Raw genomic sequence first — 16,641 nt, 5'->3', positions numbered from 1 at the left:
CACGGAACAGCGTACGCACGTGAGTTAAGGAAAATTTCAGATATGCGCAGATGATGTCCCTTTTGTTTACTTCTCCCCTCTACGCTTTTAAAATTTTACCGTTGAATATCTTATCAAAACACAAAGTCTCTGGTAGTTTAATACTTAAACCGCGACAATTGACAGCAAGCTATCATGGCAGGAGCACATAAAGAACGTTTGTAAGGCATTCAGGAACAAAGTTGCAGTACTGAATCGGATAAAGTTTTTACCGATACCAACCTTAGAAAACATTTATTATAAAACTATTATCCCTAGCGTTTTGTATGGCATTGTAGTCTGGGGGTCTTGTTCTTCAACCTTGACGGATGATATTGATCGAATTCATTTAAGAGCTACTAGAATTATTTACAACCTACCCCATAGCATCCACAGTGATGACATCATGAACGCTCCACATTGGAACTCTATTGTTTCATTTTACATCAGGAGACTTTTAGTTATTACGTACAATATCTATCATGGAAATAGCATTGAGCCTCTAAATGACTTAATAGTGAAATCCGAGACTCCTTATGACTTAAGAAAATCCCTAAAAGTTAAGGTTCATAGACCAAGAACAGAAATGGGAAGATCTTCGTTTAAGCACAGAGCTGCACTATCCTGGAACCTCCTTCCCGAAGACATAAAGAACAGTTCAAACTTAACTTCCTTCAAGAGAAAACTCAGGGAAAATAAGAGAATTCTGAAATCTATCAGTTTTGCTAAAGCTTCCTGCAGCGTTTCCTACAAATCTGTTGACTTTAAATACTTTTAACATTTACTCCGTCTTGTTATTAATATTTATTTCCTTTAATTGTCATTATTTACATACCATTTTCGGTCTATTCACTAATTAGGTATTTATTAATTGATAGTTTAGTTGATGCAGGTCCACATCAGGACGTAATGTCTTGCCTACCCCTCAACCTGCTTTATTAAATAAACTATGATGATGATGATGATGAAGACTGCAACAGAGTTAAGGATTCTACCGTTTTATTTTTTTTCTCTTCATCGACTTAGTGGTAGAAATGCTATTTTTTCGTGCTGTTTTGTCATTCATTGCGCGTGGTGTTTATTATTTGAAATTTCGAAACGGACAAGTTGAAGAATTGGCATCGCAGTTTCAAGGCAAATTGAGGTTTGTAGCCCACTGTTGTTCGTATTAAAGTTATTTTCATATTTTTAACGCGCGTTCGAGATGTAATGGAGGAATGAAATAAATTATATCGACTGAGTAAAGCAAGCGCACGATGCTCGAGGTAAGATTATAAACTAGGTTATCTTGACCCTATCTTGGGGGTGTTGGTGGTAATAGGTCGATTAGCTTACATTCAATATCGCCCACCCGAGATCGAGAGTGAACTCCGGTTTATTCGTCAACAGGAACCAAGAGCAGTTAATTATCAATCACTTCTCGGGTACTCGTTGGTGCTATTGATGATGTTAATTGACTGATATCGATTGTTAAATCAATGCTTATTTCTTTTGGGCGCTTTGAATATGGAGGATCGACCATTTCACTGATTCTTTTTCGACGACACTGCATATTCATATTTGTGTTGGTCCAGATTTAGAGGCTATGACAAGTTGTCTGTATGTGAAAAAAAATTCCATCCTTGTAGATATTTAATAAAACGTTTAAAGGGGAGAGAGGATTCATTACGGGTCAGATTTGTACTACTTATCTTTTACACGGAATAAGGAAATTAAGACAGGATAATGAACTTTGCACATTTTTAACAGTTCCAGTGTTTAAATCTAATCTATTACTGTTATACATTGTACGCTAACTGTATGTAACACAACATTGGCTGCATCACTTAGCTTTGCCCTTCCTGTTCAAAATGATTCACTTAATGTACAAGAACACCTATAAACAAGTATAAACAAGTCATGTACTTATCACATTAATAGTTACCTACTGCCAATGATATGTTTAATTATACAAGTCATGTGCAACATTATAATGATATAATCTACATGTAGTTAAATATTACATTTAGTATGGTCTTAAATTGCTGTAGTGAAGTGACAGCATTTCAATGTTTGTTTAATATTCTACTAGGCTACAGTTATGCAGAACAATTTAAAATCAGATGCATTACAGCTTCATTTACCTACTGTTCATTTTGAATGTAATGTTCAATTCATTTACTTCAAGATCCAATACAACATGATTAAATACATGCATGTCTCAGCTTTGGCTCCATGCACTTTACTTATACCCTGCAAAACCAGTTACAATATTGCAAAGCTAACATGCTACAGACACTAAAACTGATATTGAGCTCTGTTCACTTAACTAAAGTGGCATATACAACATGCTTTTATCAGGTTAGTTCTAACATGTTGCATTGAAACATTTATTAATTTTTAGATGTGTCTCTGTGTGTAAAAATGCATTCATGTTGAGATACATTTACTTCATGCAGTGTGGGTCAGTGAAATCAGATCTTATGTACAAATCTAAAATGTTTAAAAATTACTGAGCCACCCCCATGACTACTTTATTCTTCATGTGTAGGCAATGGCATAATATGTATAGTCATGTGGGACCTGGAAAGACAAGTAGTTGGAGGTTGGAAGACATTTGAAAGGTTTTGTAAACACAACTGGCATTCTCTTGGTAGATCATAAATTGGTAGCTCCTCCCCATAGTTCCACACCATTAGTGCTGCTAGCTGCATGAGTCTTGGAACTTGTCCATCAGGTGTACTGGTAACTCCCTCAATTACTGTTGGGCTGAATGACCTTTGTCCCTCCAGTGCAGATGTTCCCTTGGCAGAAGCTTTCCAGTGAAGTTTAAGTTTGCAACCATCAGCTTTTAGTGACTGAATCATATCCGGTAAGTCATTGTTTACTTTCTTTTCTATCCAAGCTTTAGGGTAAACATCCTTTGCTGTAAGTGGCCCATGTGTGCTGTTTTCTCTAATCTTGTTTAAGTTCTTTCTTGCCTCTTGCAAAAGGTCTGTGGTGAGTATTTGGGCATATTCTTTCATTCTTTCTTCATGAACTTCACGTGCAGCTTCTGTGGTCCTGGTGTTGGTTTTTCCACTGTGTAGAGTGTTCTCAACAATGTGATTGAGGCCTATTCTGATAACTCTGACATGCTATTATTAAGATACAGTTGTGAAAGGTTGATCCGTCTTTCTGCAAGAACATTGTTTACAGGAAGGCTGAAAATGTGCTTGGCGTAGAACTCGAACAGCTTTGGAGTGGCTTCTTTACTTATGAGTGAGCTCTGTTGTCATAAAGCCATTTCTTTGATCTCACATAGCAATTGGGGTTCCTTTAGTTTCCAAAGAGTGGCCCATTTCATTAATCCAACTCTGTCCTTTAAGAGACCAACGTGAGAATGCAATGTCCATGAACATGAAAGGGATTGTTTACTGACTTCTCTTTTTGATTTTCAGATCTGACTGGAATTCCAAGAAGCTTTAAAACCGAATGCCAGAAATGACTTTGGTATCTCTGATCAGCTTCCATGCCAAAAAAACTTAGGAAAAGTTAACCACTCTGCTCCATGATCTTTGATTACTTTAATTGCTTCTTGTAACATTGGCCTCTGCACTTGTTTGCAAAAATGGTCAATAGCTGCAGGGTCTTTCAATGACATCTTTACCTGTTGTGATGTTAAAGGAAAATGTTCTGATGGAGACTTCAGCATTTCACTTAAAGTTTCATGGTGTTTCAAAACAGTTGCTGGCCATAACCGTGCTAGCTAACCACATGAAAAACCAAGTTCTGTATCACTAGCTTGGGATGTGTGCAGAGATGGGATGATAAAGTTGTCAAGGAATTCAAACAAAAACTTGATTTCAACTTGGATCATAGGACTTGAGCTCATCTTACTGACATCTTGCCAAATAGTGTGGTGGCTATCTGATTTTGGCAGTCTTTGAAGGAGATGCTCAGCAAGCTGTAAACAAGCTTTTCCATACTTAAGATACCACTGGAGAGTCTCATGATAATATGTCCACCTTGTGTCAATGAATGTCCGAGGAAGGGGTAGCTCTTTACTAAGAATACCTAAAGAAACATACATTATAAACTTTGTATTGGCTTGGACGCTCATATATCTTGGAGCCAAAATATTTTATATAGTAATTGTAAAACATGGGGGTTACTCATGTCACCCTTTGCCCCAAACCCAGCCTGGCACATTCTTCTCAGCATTATGTTTAGTACATGTGGGTAGCATCCTACAAAAAAACATTTCCTTTCCAAAAATTTTGGTGTTGCTTGCTAAGAGACCATTTACTTTTCCCTTTTGGCTAGAGGGATTGTCTCCAACCAACCCCGAAACATTGGTGATGTCATATTCATTTTTCACAACGGGATAATCCATGTCAGACTGGTGTTTTCTGGACCCGCTTGCTGTAAGGCTGTTTGCTAGGACATAAGCTCGGGGCTTGCTCTCTCTAGGGCACCAGCTGTGAACACCCACTATGTGCCTCTCTTCTCCTCCCTTGTGGGAGTCATCGCTCCAGAAATGAAAATCGTACTTGGAGTTTGAAAAGCGCTTCAGTAAAATTATATAATTTGGATATATCAACAAAGTTGAAATGGTAAATTGGCCACCGTAACAATTACAAAAGCTGACGTTTCGAGCGTTAGCCTTGCGTCGGAGCGAAGGGCTAATGCTCGAAACGTCAGCTTTTGTAATCGTTACGGTGGCCAATTTACCATTTCAACTTTGTTGATATATCCAAATTATTTCGTCACTCCCACCGACGCAGTCCCAAACAGTTTCTTTCGAAACTATCGGCCTTTATTCAGTAGAATTAGTTTGTCTGCCTCACCTAAGAGAACATTCCAGTCAGAAAGTGTACTTGGGAAGACAACAAAGTTTGTTGGGGGGCTACAGTCAAACAGAATATTGAAAATCAGATGTAATGCTACAGGTGTGTTTTGATAACATAACAAAGATGCATATTGCATGTATCTGACACAAGCCATAAACATCAAAATTATTTGGTTGTATCCATTGTTACCATGTGCAAATGTCTCCACAAGGGAATATCCCCTTTCGACAAACTCATTGTTCCCCTGCAATTTTTTTTTCAGTTTTGAGGAAGTAGATCTTGTCCCCCTTAGCTTGTTGCCAACTTGTTTTTCTTTTTTTTCAGTAGACGTAAGTTTGTTTTGACACTTTTTAAGTTGAATTTGGAGTCTCAACGCGCCCTTTTTCAATTGGATGTTCTTTCCTTTTACAAATACTGAAATTATGGAACGGTGACAATTTAAATTAGTCAAATGTAACCACGGATTTCACACGATAGAGTATGGAAACAAAGAATACAAAGTAAAAATGCCCGACTAGAAAATATAAATCTAGTAAAAAAATGGTTATCACAATTGTATGGTTGAATAACTGAGACTATTACTATTACGTTTCCACGGCGGTCCGTGTGCAGATAATTTTGTTTATGTTTGTTAGAACTTCCAACTTAAGCCTTAAAACTTCACTCATAAAACTCTCGATACTGTATGACACTTAAAGATACGCGTCGTTATGATTTGCTGCCCGAAAAATTAACTTACCTGTACATTTATTACTGGCTATGCGGCCATATCGACCACTCTACCTTAACATTCGAGAGGTTTTTTTTTTTCGGCTTCTGTTTGGTGAGATTGTTATCGGTTTAGGATTAATACCATTTAAAAGTGGTATCAACTACGATCGAGCAAGTTGTAACCGGCGAAATTTCAGAATGGGAATGAAAATCAGTCAGCGTAATTGGTGGCTCAGACAATCTGCAGTAGTATTCGTAGACATTTGCAAGTGTTTGCATTTCCATTCCCTCCTGAAAAACACTTGCTTAGACTGCGTCTTAGGGTTTTGACTGTTCCCTTTAGATTGGCGTTTTCGGATTTCAAACCATTACACTCTCTCTCGGGTCGATCGAGTTTTTCTTCACTTAAAAAGCTGCACACTTGCACTGCAACGCTGCTTCTTTCTATTTCTTCGGAATAATTCGCATATTTTCTCGGCTTCTTTTTGACTGGTGGCTGATTTTTGCAAGAAAACTGGCTGCCGTGAGCTCTTTTACGTGCCATCAGGTCTCATCGTCGGCAAGTCGGCCGGCGATTTAAGGTGGCTCAATAGGGTTATGCAAAATCACGAAGCGCGCGCCAGTGACATCAATCGAAAGTTAATGTTCTCATTGTTTTTGCTATTTTTCAAATCAAAGCTACTGAAACATAAAAAACAAGGGCCTAAATTTGCTGTACAACAGTCACCTCTGAAGTCAAGGCTTTTAGTCCCAAATTAAAACTACTCAAATATCACCATTTTTTGACGTCTGTTTGACTTTGATTTCAATTTTCTTCAATTTCCTTCGGTAAAATTTTCTATTATTCTCCGACCGGGTAGAGTCTGACAAGACGAAACTTTTAAAATCAAAAAAAATAGGGGTTGTCAAGGTAGTTTTTTTGCTTTTAACATTTTTGTTGTTTTTTGGCTGAGCGAAAAACTTGTCTTACAAATTTTTCTGATAAATTCACAGCAAGGAAAGCTAAAAGGGTATAACATCTCTGCCAAATTTCAAGGAATTTCACCGAAGGAAATACGAGAAATCTGAGGGGAACTTACTATTTTCTCACCTCAATGACAATCACGTCATCAGAATAGGAACTCGCCAAGATCGCTATTTGAGCATGCGCGAACTTTCGAACGACGCGGTTTTGTCGAGGACGAATGTGTAAACACGGGCGATCATTATCTTTGACGTTTTTGTACAAACTGCTTTTGACCTGAAAATCAGTTGAGAACATACCATAATTCACTATGCCGCAGAATCCTTGGAAATCTCTTCGAAGTGTTTCAAAATTGCGGAGACTATTCTCGTCGTGTTTGTGACCCTTGGAAGCGATGAGCGACTGGACAATGGCGGTCTCGTCAAAATACACACAAGACCTTTCCGTCCCATTCGTTGGTACAAATTATTTAAATCCTCATATCTTAGGCCACTGCCAGCAATGTTTTCGGCAATGCTTTGCTTTATTGGGCTATCCGCATGACCTGGGTTGTACAGCTTTCCTCGAAAAGACAGGAGTCTCTGATGACGGTTGTCAAGATATTTCAGGTCTTCGGCGGCGTCCTTGACAGAGATTACAGAACTTCTGTTCACCAGCATTTCATCAGACAAAGCCAACCTAGGCGAAAGCAAGATAATTCGAAGAGCGATCACGTCCTCTAGGACGTCGTGGGCATCAAAGGTGGTTTGAAATAAATGTTCGTAAGCAGAACTCTGCCCAGGCTTTGGAAATTTACCTTCTGCGTTTTGGATGGAAGAGTGCTTGCTTTGATCAGTGATTTCATCAATGTCAGAGGGTCTGCAAACCGGATGGAACTGATGGAACTGAGCTCCGCAATAAAATTTTCGCCACCGTTTCGAAGAAGTATTGGAATATCAAATGTGGCGGCGTTGTGTCCAGCCAAGATTGTGCAAACAGGCTTTGTGGATCGTGTTGAAGCTGAATCTATGCTGGCCCTCAAAAAAGTTAAGAACTGCCTAAGTACTTGCGACAAGTCAAAGGCTTCTACTACTCGATTATCTTTGAAAAGTCGGCGGTTTCCATTGACAGTTTTAACTGTAAGTTTGTTGACCTTTGACGCGTGAGAATCTATGTCTCTGGTTGGTAGAATATAGCATGAGAATTGTTTACCTGACCTATCCACGGCAGCGAGCTGACATACTTCTGCTGATTTTCCCGTTGAATTTGTCTCGATGTCAAATGAAACAAAGTGATAAAATTTACTGTTATCAAATTTTTCCTTTTGAACTGTGGGTCTCGAAGTGTATTTCGGAACTGCGTTTTCGTACTGTTCTTGTTGTTGTTTCGTGACAGCAGCGGTTATATCATAAAGATCAGTGATTGAAAGTTGAGAATTGTTCAACTCCAATGTTGTCGCAGGAGAGTTTAGGTTCAGGCCAATGCCACTTTCATACATGGTACCTTCTTTGCCCTCGTTTTTCGAGGTTTCTGAAATCTGGTGTTTGTGTAATTGTGATCGATGTCGCTTGAATGCAACTGTTGATTTCCTTTGTTTGTCCTTCGAACTTTTCATGTCCATTTTCTTATTATGGTCTACACAGAAAAGACCTGGCTCTATGTTAAGTGACGCTAGAGTTTGAGGAATGTACCTGTAACCTAAATTTACTTGAGAGACACTGCAGGACACTCGATAATCATTGCTTTCACTTCCCCCGTAAAAGCGAATTTTGGGGTTCTTCGAGCCCACCACACTGTTCAGACTCGTTACGTTGAGAATTTGCTGCAGGTGCAAGTTTGTTTATAACAATGTCTGTTCTATATTCATCAAAGAGAGATTTCAGGGCTTATTGAAGGCTATTTCCTTGGAGGTCTTTGCTATAGGGAAGATCTCTGTGACAATAATGAGAAGGGTCTTTCTTGTATCAACACCATGTTTCTCTACAACCAGTATGGTCACCAAATGCATGAGGCACAATGCTTTGAATTGCACATTTTATGTTTGTAGCATCCCCCTTATTTTGTGCAATACGGTATGTAAAGGATTTGACAACGTAATTTATGACTTTCTGTGACAACACTGAACTGTTGGGGAACTTACTTCATTGGCTCAAGTTGTATAGGCGTGTTGTAAGGGATCTTTTTATGTGAACTGTATCACTCCATTTTTCCACACCATAGGGTACCTTTTGCTTTAGGTGAGATTCAGTCATTGAATCATCATCCCCAGTGTAAATTGAAAATTTGACATTTGATTTAGTTACCTCATTGAAAAGTTCAACTGCAGCTAAAGGCTCCATTGACTTTGAAGAACCTGAATGATTTTTTCTACGGTCGTGGTCATTTGGTTGTTTTCCTGCCTTTTTAGCTTCATCACGGGAGCGGCACATTTTAGTTTTTGTTGTGTAGTCAAGGACCTTACCAGTTGAAAGGCCCATGACTGCAGCATGTCCGGTCTTAGAGTTGAAACCTCGCCCCCGTTTCTGCCACCCCATGTCGTAAGAACAGGCAATAGGTACCAAATTGTTCTGGTCAGGCTTGTTGCCATTTTCAATTGCCTTCTCTCGTTCAAGGTTTAGGAATTGCTGGCAACTATTTTTTGCTACTAGCTCTATTGCCTTTCCAGCTTCCCTTTCCCGATTTTTAAAAGTTGATGAGTTCAGTGCAGGCACATTGAGGATTGAAAGTAAATTGTTTAAATGGGTGTTGCCCACTCCTGTGTGTAAACAGCCAAGGGCAGCTCTCGCGTTCACATCAAAGGTCAATGGACCGCGTGCACCAGATCTGTGCTCTTTTGATGTGTTAATGATGTTTTCCGCATTGCATTGGCTGCAGATAACAGTAAACGTGCTTGCCAAGCCACTGTGCTGTTCTTCAAAAGCATTGCCAAGAGACAAAGGGCCTAGAAATATTGTAAAATACACTGTAAACTAACAGGGAAAAAAGACTCCATCCACAGTATTTGTTATGTTCTTTTATATGAAAATGGTGTAAAATATGCTATGGTGCAGTTAAAAATAGTGAGAATTTACCGTAATTTTAAAATAAGCATTCCTTCAGACCATCTGTAAGGGTTTCTAAGTCCACCAGTCTGGATCCTTGTGGCAGGTTCGCCTTCCTCTTAGCTTTATTCTGCTGATGGGAATCAGGGTTGGAGTCAACAGAACAGGTAGGCCGATAATTAGAACAAGCTTGACAGGAAAATCTTACCAAAAATTAAGACTTCCGAATAAAGAAAAATGTACTGACCTTACGTGCTCGTGTCATTCGTTTTGCTGGGGGTTCGTTTTCCTTGGATATGTTATACTGGAGCTTCCTTTTGGCATTCCACGTTTTGAACCTTTCGTGTAACCTTTTTATTTTTGTTTCTTTTCTGGTTTCGATCGCTTCCACTTTCCGAAAGCGACCTGACGCATTACGGATGTTGTGTAGGCGTTGAGTAAACTTCTGGTCTTTCACTGTCAATATTGTGCTCATTACTGGAAAGTATCGATGCCGTTTCACTCTCGTCAAGTAAACTTCGCGATTATGTGACAAAAATTGTGCACTCGCGTGAAGCCGCCATGTTTGTTTACATATTTGATTCATTTAAAAGCTCGCGCCATTTTCGTACCCATTCTTCGCCCGGCCAAATAACCCTATTGAGCCACCTGCACGAGCCCGCGTTCTTTTTCTCAAGCAGTGCTACAAAGTAATGTAATCTGCGCATGTCTGAGATTTTCATGGGGTTACGATTTCCATGGGTGAAGTACCTTTCCGTGAGGCCTAACTTTATCATACATATATATATATATATATAACTGCAGACAGTACTGTTTCGGCCTTCTGGGCCTCATCAGTGCAGTGCTAATGCTAGGATGGGGGAGAACCGAGACGGTCACCCCAAACGACCCAACCTTTGTGGTATCGTCTAAGCCATGCCAGAGTGCTCAAACTAGAGTAAACCAGCGAGCATGCGCAATTGCAACGGCAATGACTCATCCTAGATAGAGTGCTCAATTTGGACATGAAAGCCAAGCTTTGTATGCCAAAGAGCTATATCTAACTGCAGACAGTACTGTTTCGGTCTTCTGGGCCTCATCAGTGCAGTGCTAATTCTAGGATGGGGGAGAACCGAGACGGTCACCCCAAACGACCCAACCTTTGTGGTATCGTCTAAGCCATGCCAGAGTGCTCAAACTAGAGTAAACCAGCGAGCATGCGCAATTGCAACGGCAATGACTCATCCTAGATAGAGTGCTTGATATATATATAGATATATATATATATATATATATATATATAAATATTATGAGAGGAAAAAAGGACGTAACTACATTTCCCGACAAGCCTGCTCTGCTTCAACGTATTGAGCACTGTTCCACGCGAAAATCGACTTGCAGACTTCCTATATATATATATATATATATATATATATATATATATATATATATATATATAACCAAAATAGCGGAATGAGATCATCATCTACTAAAAAGTGCTCAATAGCAGGGCTAGAGCTATGGATAATTATACCTCAAGAATTAGGTTACTTGAACTTTTACTGCAACTCTGAGTTTCATGCCTCTTGCGAAGCAATCGTCAGGCAACTGCCAGAAATAACGGTTACAATCCACCAAAATTTAAAAGACGAAACAATGTATACATGCGCGCGCAACATACTGCACGCGCTATCGTAACGTTAGGTTCTTTAACAGGAATTTCCTGACATGTCTGCAACCTGATGTCAGCTCATTTCTTTTGTTTAAACTTGCCATCTGCGGTTTACAAATGATAAAATATTTTTCCCACAAACACAAGTTGCATCTTTTAGCTACATTGGAATACGAACTAGCTTGTTTCACCTTGCGCCACTTAATATTAAACTTAGTGTCCTTATCTTTAAGACTCCATACATATTTGCTAAGTTCAGTAGCATGCCTGTAACGTTCGTTTCGGAATGAACACAAGTGGTTCCTGTAACGCATTTTAAAAGCGGTGTCACAGAGACCAATGTACGTTTCCTTTGCGGTTTCTGTGGTGACCTCTGCCTGGTAAATTATGCTTTCCATGTTACAGTTTCCATCCATGGGGCATATGTCAGGTTTTCGACAGTTGCAGCTCTTCCTAGCTCGATCATTAGCGCGTGCGAGTTTCCGGATTTCAGATTTGTTGTGGTTAGATATGACAGTTTTAATGCTGCCCATGCAGCTGTAGCTCAGTTTAAGGGTGTTCCGGTTGAAAATTTTGTGAAGAGGATTAGTTTTTGTGAAATGCTTATCAATAAGTGCAAGGAAACATTTTCCGACAAGCTAGTTCGTATTCCAATGTAGCTAAAAGATGCAACTTGTGTTTGTGGGAAAAATATTTTATCATTTGTAAACCGCAGATGGCAAGTTTAAACAAAAGAAATGAGCTGACATCAGGTTGCAGACATGTCAGGAAATTCCTGTTAAAGAACCTAACGTTACGATAGCGCGTGCAGTATGTTGCGCGCGCATGTATACATTGTTTCGTCTTTTAAATTTTGGTGGATTGTAACCGTTATTTCTGGCAGTTGCCTGACGATTGCTTCGCAAGAGGCATGAAACTCAGAGTTGCAGTAAAAGTTCAAGTAACCTAATTCTTGAGGTATAATTATATATATATATATATATATATATATATATATATATATACCACAAAGGTTGGATCGTTTGGGGTGACCATATTGGTTCTCCTCCATCCTAGCATTAGCACTGCACTGATGAGGCCCAGAAGGCCGAAACAGTACTGTCTGCAGTTAGATATAGCTCTTTGGCATACAAAGCTTTGCTTTCATGTCCAAATTGAGCACTCTAACTAGGATGAGTCATTGCTCTGCAATTGCGCATGCTCGCTAGTGTACTCTAGTTTGAGCACTCTGGCATGGCTTAGACGATACCACAAAGGTTGGATCGTTTGGGGTGACCATATTGGTTCTCCTCCATCCTAGCATTAGCACTGCACTGATGAGGCCCAGAAGGCCGAAACAGTACTGTCTGCAGTTATATATATATATGAACATGTCGAGCAAACTATTGCATCGTTAACTGTTTAATGGAAATGTGAATTGCTGCATTAAGGCATGGTTTACATACTAAACTGCATCGTATATAACAAGAACACGTTGAGCGAAATGTGACATTGTTAACTGTTTAATGGAAATTGTCTCTATGTGAATTGCTGCATCAGGGCATGGTTTACATAGTCAACTGCATCGTATATATCAAAACAAAAACATGTTGAGCAAAATGTTCTATAGTTACCTGTTCAATGACCATTGTCTCTATTTGGATTACTGTATTAAGACATGGTTTACATAGTCAACTGCATCGTATTAATCAAAACAAAAACATGTTGAACAAAGTGTTCCATTGTTACCTGTTCAATGACCATTGTCTCTATTTGGATTATTGTAATAAGACATAGTTTACATAGTCAACTGCATCATATCAAAGCTTTTGCGTAACGAAACAGAAGAAAAAGAAACATAACAAAACGAAAACGTGTTCAGCGAACTATTGAAGCCTCAATTGTTCAATGGAAATTGGCTATATATTAATTGCTGCATTAAGACATGGTTTACTAGGATAATGGTTGTTCAAAGGAAAAAATATCTCTGATGATTTCAGTTTGGACATTGTATGTCAATTTCCAATGTAACCCAAAATAACCACTGACTGAAGAACTAACTAAAACAGCCTCTACTTATGTGAAACGAACAAGCGTAGGACAACATTCGATTCTGCAACCAGTTGCCAAAACTTGGCCCTTCCGAATTGCAGCGCGCGGTAAGGACGTCCTGTACTTGTTTCGCTATCGAGATGTGATAATTATATCAACTGAAAACAAGCTAGATAATTTTGCCGCGGGAGATTAGTAAAACGGCGCCTGAGAAATCACGTCTTACAAGGAGGCGTAACTTGCGCATATCCGTTTAACACCACGATATACTGCATTCCAAAACGATCACCAGGTCGTATCCTAAAAGTAGAAAAACTCTTACGATAAAATATAGAAAAATACTGAAATATAAGAGTCTCTAATCTATTCCAAAATATGTGTCTAGTGACTCTGTCATATTTACAAATCGCGAAATGATTGGAATAAGGGCCTCTAGTTTATTCCAAAATATGTCTAATAAGTCTGTCACATTAACAAATCGCAAAATGATTGGCTGACGAAAAGTCTATTGTTATCTTATGTTGCGCAAAATCGAGATTTTTTCTCCCTGCAGCTCATGCGCACACGGCTCTATAATGCTGCCGCCTCTTGGCCACAGCTGCTCGTTGCCAATTATATTACATTTTACACTGTATTGTAAATACGCAATTCAGCTTAGTGGCTGCAAGTTTCTTTTTTTACGCATAAACTATCTATCTATCTAGGTATCAATTGATCAAACACCAAATTGTATATGGGGAGAATTGAATTTTAGATAACAGCAAAAAGTACAATTACCATGATTTTTGTATGTACAGTTAAATTCTCTCAATACTTTAAGCAACATAAAGCTGAAATTCTGTGCTACATATTGTTTAGATAGAGTTATGTACAGAGGGCTTTTGACATAAGATGGCTAATGTTTTTAGAAAAGACTTGTAAATTTTAAGTAAAATGACATCATTGCATTTATTGCCTTCTCCGCTGTTCACCCCATTTTGTGCATCGTACATTATGATGATACAAGTATTAATTTCTCAGTCTTACATACAAACGTTTTGTGTTTCGTAGGGTTGACGGTCGAATGGATTTTAGTTATAGTTCCACAGACTACGGAATTGGCACAAGAGGGCAAGTGCGCACGCGTAAAGTGGGAGAACCCCTGTTGCTTAGAATGGTTACTCGCACTGTACGTGTGTGGCAAATCCCAGTCATTTTTGTTGCTTTTATTATAGGGCTTAAAGATAGCACAGAAACTGCAATTTTACTTGAAAATACTGTTTCTGTGAAAGCTGTTATGTTAGTGCTGTCGAAAGTTTATTCTTCTTCATCACTGGTATCGGAACAAGTGGTAAGAGACATATTAAGAAGTTTCGTCTATTGATTTTTCCATTTTCATTTATAACATAGCTAAAGCAAAGCGAGCGCTCTGATTGGTTAATTCATCATCTACTATTTGCCTGTGGGTGCATGCTGCTGACGTGAGCAAATGCTAAGACTATTTTTGCGCGCGCGCTTGTTTTTTTCTGATCACGTAAGATTTGTTAAATAAAAGGGAACTCTTGTTACAATGTTGCAATGTTATGTTAATAAAACAAATGGTAAACACCACTGTTTCCTCATGTGGTTTCCGTCTCCGGCATGAAGAAATATATCCTCACAAGACAACCTTTCTTAGAGATTAGAATTAAATTTTATTTCGCGTCCTAACCGCTTTTTTTTAATACAAAGCATTCACACTCGCTATGAATAATAATTTTTAGCCCAATCTATAGCTAATTACATATGAATGAAAGAGTGCTGCGTACTGGGAATAACGATCTAAACAATTATGGACTAATTGCAATATGCAATGACATATTGTAACAACCACAGTTTGTTCATAGCTCTGCTGAAGTCTTTCACCGGTTGCTGGATTCAGAGCTTATAAATTAAAGAGGATTTTGGTCGGTATTTCAGGAAGCGTGATTAAACTTTATCGAGTCGCTGGTGTGCAGTTATTTGTTATGAATGAAAATTCGCGTGCTTGTTTTCTCTTGTCATGTAAGACTACACAAAACATTTTTTTGCGATGTAGCTCAATAAAAGGACTTCTGTTCCTCCAATGAATCAATGTTATGTTATAAAACAAATGCTGAACGCCATAGCGTGCACTATTGAGTTATGGATGCACTTGGGAGGTTTGCTAGGCATTCAAGAAGCTAGAGTTGGACTCGGCTATCGCCTCGCGCGACTCTTACGCTTCTTTCGTGCTTAGCAACCTCTCGCGTGCATCCATAACTCAATAGTATACGCTATGCCGTTCACCATTTGTTAATTCAAGCTTAAAGGGATACTCTCTCGCCTGTGATGAATTTTTGAGAAAAGACGGATAACAACTTAAATAAAACAAATCTTTTGAAAAAAAGGGTAAATCTTTTGTTGTTTTCGTTTAAATTTGAAACTTTTCTCAACGCGTGGTTCGAGCGTAGGGCTTTGCCCCCCAAAGGAAGTGACGTAGAAGGGAGAACTCATTTAACTTCCGTGGAGATTTCTTTCACAAGAGCACCGAGATTTCTTCAATAAAAAACGTACCCCCAAAATACAATAATACCGCAACGATGAATGGCCAGTAGATGTTCCAATACGCGTAGCGATGGAGTAAGCCTTCATAACCCGAGGATCATGACCCGAGGATTTCATGACCCGAGGACTTCATGACCCGAGGATCCTAATTTCGCTAGGTTATGGACGAGAGCCATGAAAAACACGCGATCCGATTTTGAGAACCCAACAAACTGTAGCCGTCTCTGCAGTATTCACTACTTCACTGCAGATTCTTTTGAGGAACAGTCAGTTCTGGCGAAATCTAAGGGTTTAAAGATGAAAGCCCTTTCTAAAATACAATGCTGTACCCTTAATTTTTTTATATTAATCCGCCTGTAAAAAAGAAACAAAGGCTCGCGGACGAAAAAAAAACTCTCATCTTCACAGGTCCGTGACACTAGCGCGGGATTATCAAAACAAAATCGATAACAACTACGTGGAGCATGCAGAAAACGGAAAACTGCAAGGGTATGTATTACCTGTAAAAGAAATATAAACCTGTCCTACTCACACCTCTGAACCTGCAAAACACTTGCAGGAAAATCCATCACATTCTTTCACTTGGCGTGTTCTCCCCTCAGCAGAAACATTCCACAAGCGTAGGATCGTCGAGGGGCTAATGATCCGACAATTCCACCCCAGTTTGAACAAACAAGTCATTTCTTATGTCTCCAAACTTTTCCCATCGGGAATCACATAAGATATGTATGTATGTACAGACGGTCAACACTTTCAACCCTGATGATGACAAACAGCCGAAAACGTTTGGTTTTAGCATTTTAATAATTTTTCTTAATCTTTTTAGCCTTGCATATGTAATATCAAGTATGAACCTGTATTCATTTAATGAAAAATGCAGCAAAAAGCTTT

General features: G+C 39.0%; 1 pseudogene; it reads right to left on the bottom strand.

Moving 5' to 3' along the window:
• Positions 1–6,631: 6,631 nt before the first annotated feature.
• LOC148731409 (uncharacterized) lies at positions 6,632–9,392 on the bottom strand (annotated as a pseudogene).
• Between the last annotated feature and the right edge of the window lie 7,249 nt (positions 9,393–16,641).

This window comes from Stylophora pistillata, chromosome 5 (assembly GCF_964205215.1).
Source record: "Stylophora pistillata chromosome 5, jaStyPist1.2, whole genome shotgun sequence".
Taxonomy (NCBI): domain Eukaryota; kingdom Metazoa; phylum Cnidaria; class Anthozoa; order Scleractinia; family Pocilloporidae; genus Stylophora; species Stylophora pistillata.
Note: the sequence above shows the minus strand (reverse complement) of the source record. Positions and strands in the feature narration are given on the sequence as shown.